We start from the raw sequence: 5765 nt of genomic DNA on the forward strand, positions 1-5765 counted from the left end.
ATGCGGACTATGCGGCTGCATAGGGCCCCGCAGCCACCAGGGGGCCCCCAAAACTGCAAGTTGTAAGTGACGTCTGCCGGGGTGATTGACAGCCGCCCACCTTCCACTGAAGTGATGAGAATAACGGATGACGCTCATTACAACGTCATCGAAACGTACTTATGCGTCTGGTGCAGAGAAACGACCACAGGATCAAGGTAAGGCATTTGATGTGGGGTGGAGGGGGACACATAATGCCAACTTCTGAACAAGTTAGTTTGTTACTTTTGTCATGCTGGTTAGTTCAGCTATCCTCAGATAAATGTGAGCTACCTCAGATAACGGGCTATGATTGATTGTATGTAAATAAAGTCAGCTTTATCCAGAGTTTGATTTACAAAAAGGCTCAAATAAATGTGTCCTAAGCATAGACCTGTGCTACTATTGTATAAATAAAACCAAATATTATCAGACTGATTATTGTTACTTTTAGTAGTAGCAGTGGATTATTCATATAGCACTATGAATTTTAAATGATCACTGTGCTATAAAATATTATCCAATTCTTTGCTCTATTGTATTTTTATTTACTGTGGTTTGGTTACTGGACAAATCTGCTGACTTAGTTGAATTCCCCTTGCCAAATGTATTAGAATATTTATTGTGACAATGTAGTTTACTAATTTGAACAAACCTGTATATTTAAAGTGTCCTGTGCTGCATAGGACTGCTAGTTGTCCACTTTGTAATGCACTGCAAGATATATGCAAACATATTCCCTTTATATCATATGGTGCTCATCACTCATTTACCTTCATTTTTATTAATGAACTAGTATAATGTGGAGATAAACACAGAAAAAACTGGTAGATGCTTAAACAGGGACGCTGCATATTGTAATGTTTAATATAAAAACAGATTCAGAATGTTTTGCATAGTGCAACACAGCTGCAGTTATATGATATGAATATTTGCTTCTGATTGCTAAGGAGCTTTGTCTTTGCAGGAGCAATTTTGAAATACTTCCAGTTCAAGGAGAGCCAGGGGGGACCTTCATCAGCTTCTGACCAGCAAGCAGCAGGACCATCAGCAACTGCTCCTGACATTTATTAATGTACTCTAGCCTGCTTTCCTCTTAAAATGTAACAGACTGCTGCATCGTCACAGAATATATGAAACAGTTAGGAATCTCTACCTCAGAGTTTGAAAAAATAGGGGCCCCAAATTAGTATCTGGCATAGGGCCCCCAAACAGCTAGAAACGGCCCTGCTGTACACCTGAATATGAGACAGGTGCGTCGGTGCAACTTGAAAACAATGATATTATTTCTGACTCCCCTGATGGTGCCAAGTCCTGACAACCAGCTCCTGTTCAAACTAAATTGCAAGTTCTAAGTAACTAAGTAACTTTTACTCTGAGTACATTTTAAATGAGCTACTTTTTACTTTTACTTGAGTAGATTTTTTTGGTACTCTTTCCACCCCCTGCCAGTTTCACCATAAATCAGTCACATAGTTGGTGGTGTGTGCCTTAGTGCCGTAAAGCGTTACACACTCGTTCCGACCCGCAGACCAAAGTTCCACAGTGCAAGAACAGGAGTACAGAGGAAGCATCACCCTGTTACAGTCAGTGTAACATCAGCATGATTCTGAAGCTGATTGTGAGGAGGAAAAGTTACATAATGGGCTTTAAGTCAATAATAATAATAATAATAATAATAATAATGACGCTGTATTATTATCAGGCACTTGTGTTAAAGACTCTAACTGTGTCTGTTTTATAACTACTGTGACAGAGTCAATCAGATATACTCCAGTAAAGCTCCACCTCTTCCTGTACGCAGACAGACACTGAGGACAGCACATGTGAGACATCAGAGCAGACAGCAGACAGACGGGCAGAGAGACGCTCTACCTGGACGTGGATCACCTGTTGGTGCTGTTGCTGTGGAGCTCAGGTAGGACTCTGCTTTAAAGATGGTGAAATATTTGTGTTGGATGTTGGAGTAACATACGAAGGCTTCATTAGAAAAACAGATATCTCCATTTTGATTCTTGTGAGTGCAATCCAGGGATTATCAATCAAACTGCTGTTGGTTGATTCATTTCAAGAATGGCTTTAATCTGTTGTTGCAAATGAACTCTTCACACACACACACACACACACACACACACACACACACACACACACACACACACACACACACATCATATCAATGCAAAGGAAGACAAAAAGGAAAACACTGTAAGATCGTACACAGTAAAGTTTTAATGTTTTAATTCTATTTTTAGTCAGTTATTATTATTTTCTTCAGCAACATAAATACTAGTAACAGAGTATTTGTACACTGTGGTATTAGTACTTTTACTGCAGTAAAAGATGTGAGTACTTCTTCCATCACTGCTCAACAGGAGAAAACTGATAAAGTGCAACAACTTAATGTTTCCTCAGAGTCACTTTTCCTCAGGTTTTCCTCTAATCGAAGCTTTCTGACTCTGCAGGGGTCAAAGGTCAACTTCACTAAATCATCATAACTAATAAATAAAAGCCAAATATTCGGACGGACAAGCAAACTGCTCACATGTGGTTTGGATCACCATAGCAACACACAGGAAGAGTGACGGCTCATTCTGCTCAGAAAGACCATAGATATTGATCTGCTGATTGGCAGCCAGATAGAGCGATCGGTTCCTGTACGCAGTTAAACAGTGGGTGGGACTATTAGCCTACATACAGAAAATAACATTAATAGAATTATAATCATGATGGTATTTTTAAATAATGTTTTACCAATCATAGAGACTTAATAGGCTTCTTTCTTTGACAGATTGAGTGTTTTCTTGTCTCTGACGCTCACTGCGTCGGCTTAGCAACAGTTGTCATGCAGTATTATTACACAGACGCACTCAACATGAGGAAGTTACACTCTGCTAGGATTTCACAACTTCACATAGATACACATCTTCTTCATGAGCACAAGAGCATTTAATACAACAGTCTCCATCCCAGAGCAGTGAGAGATTGGATGCTGCAGAACGGAGGGAACCTAAAACAACACACTGTGTTTTGTTCATTATTTTGTTCTTCCAAAACTCTCCCAGTGACTTTCCACACTTTTTATATTCAACTAACCAAAAAGTCACAATCCAAGTTTGCCATGTAGTTTTGCATTTGTAAGGATGGGACGCACTGAATGACACAACACCCTGACAAGCATCTGTCAGCTCCTGTGGGAGCGGCTGTCACCAGCTCGTGGTGGACAGCAGCAGCAAGGAGAGCTCTGCTCTGCCCGGGGATCGAACCAATGACTTTCCACTCACTTCTGTAACCTTTAGGCCACCACCACTGTTTTATTTCATCTGCAGGAAGGTTTTCATTTATTTCTGTTATTTATTGCTTTTTATTTTCTATACGACCTGACGTGTCTATGACCTCCACACACACACAATATCAAAGTTAGACAAAAAGGAAAACATTGTAAAATTGTTCTCAGTAAAGTTTGAATCCATCAGATTTCCATCAAATCAAAAACAGTTTTTAATTCTATTTTTAGTCATTTTTCCCTGCAACATCCAATAATAATAATAATAATAATAATAATATGTATTATATCGGCACTAATATTAATGACTCTACTGTGTCTCCTTTATCACGACTAGAGAGTCAGTCAGATATACTCCAGTAAAGCTCCACCTCTTCCTGTACGCAGACAGACACTGAGGACAGCACATGTGAGACATCAGAGCAGACAGCAGACAGACGGACAGAGAGACGCTCTACCTGGACATGGATCACCTGTTGGTGCTGTTGCTGTTGCTGTGGAGCTCAGGTAGGACTCTGCTTTAAAGATGGTGAAATATTGTGTGTGTCTCTCTCTCTCTCTCACACACACACACACACACACACACACACACACACTCACATTGATGTATGAAAGGAAGAAAAAAGGAAAACAGTGTAAAATTGTACACAGTAAAGTTTGAATCCTTCAGATTTTCATCAAATCAAACCCAGTTTTTAATGAACTTTTTAGTCAATGATTGTTTTTTAGTAATTATCTCTCTGCAATAATTCAGTGGTGTCAGAAGGTGTGTGTAGCTGTGTGTGCGTACTGTCACTGGGAAGTTGTTGCTGAGATATTGACGTTTGTTTTGTTTTTGTTTGTGCGTCTGTGGGGTCAAAGGTCAACTTCACTAAATCATCAGAACTAATAAATATCAGGTAATTAGTGAACACATGTCACATGTCCTGACGCTGACAGCATTAATGTGATAGTAAGAGCTCAGCGTGCTAACGGAACCACAGTCCTGTAATCTGTAATCTGTCAGCAGATTCTGATCAAATGAACATTTATCAGAGGGACAGTGTTTCACAGAAATGCACTTCAGAGAGTTTAACTGCAGGATGTCAACATCACCTTTAATGGACCCATACAAAGAAAGACAACTACTGTGTTGGTGCAATTCATTAAAGTTTGCCTATCAAAATGATCAATTATCAAATAATAAGTATAATTTAAATTCATTATAAAGTTCTTCGGGCACCACTTTTAATTTAGGTTAGTCTCATGAAATACACAAAACTTTTATTTTGGAACTTAATAATTAATAAATAAATTATTACCTACGACCAAAATGACCATCAACAGCTGGTAAGTTGGAGGATGTGGAGCTCTAACTTTATAAGTATAGCACCATTCATACAGTTTAGTGCAGCTCAAAGTGATTCACAGATGATTGATAGGATGATATTAAGACAGAATACAAAAACAATGAAATATAGTCAATTTAAAAATAGAACACAACCATAAAAATTCCAGTCAATACAACAAATGTTCTTTTTTCTCAGGTATACTGATAGTAAATCATTAAAACAAATGAACAATGAAATCCTTGTGCTGGAGTTAGGGTCAGGTATATTCAAAGACTCAACATTGTATGATTAGTAGTGGTGGGACTTGATTAAATAATAATAATCTAATTAATTAGAGGCTTTGTAATTAATTAATCTCAATTAATAGCATATCAATATTTGAGACGAGAAGCAACATTTTTCAATTGAAATGGATTTTGGTATATGACTGAATCAATGAATAGACACATAAATGAGCTTAAACAACAAAATCGTGTTCATTTTCATCACTGACTGTTAACATAAAGTGCAATATGAATAAAGAATTTTATGATTGCATTGTTCACAAGGCACAAACTTAAATTCAAGTTAGCTATATTCAAGCTTTTTCAGGACTTTTGTAAACTTTCTATGTCTTCAACACACTGCCTGCTTGAACTAGGAGCGTGGTCTGTGCTAGCTGCAACATGTTTGGCATTGAGGTGGTAGCGGAGGCTGGAAGTGCTCCGGTGATGGGCAAATTCTTTCTTGCACAGTTTGCACACACTTGTACAACGAGCAACGTTCTGCGCTGTTTGGAGTGCAAAAATAAATTGTGATTAAATGCGTTATTTTTTTGTCACGTAATTTTTTTCTGTAATTAATTATTTGTAATTAACGCAATAAAAGTCCCAGTAGGAAAATATAAATAAAAAATTAAAAACACTATGTACAAGAAAAAAAAACGTAAGAATCCACAAACAACAGATAACACAAATAGTAGCAGCAGTTGCACATGGGCAATAGATTGATTATATAGTTAGATTGATATCTCCAGGTGTACAAGTGTGTCCAATTGTGTTCAGTTGTTGACAAGTTTAGCCTTGTTAAGGCCTTCAGGTGTGTCTGGTTTGTGATTATTCAGGTGTTTTAATGTGTTCTTGAGTTTTCAGGTG

Source organism: Dicentrarchus labrax, unplaced genomic scaffold (assembly GCF_905237075.1).
Source record: "Dicentrarchus labrax unplaced genomic scaffold, dlabrax2021, whole genome shotgun sequence".
NCBI lineage: Eukaryota > Metazoa > Chordata > Actinopteri > Moronidae > Dicentrarchus > Dicentrarchus labrax.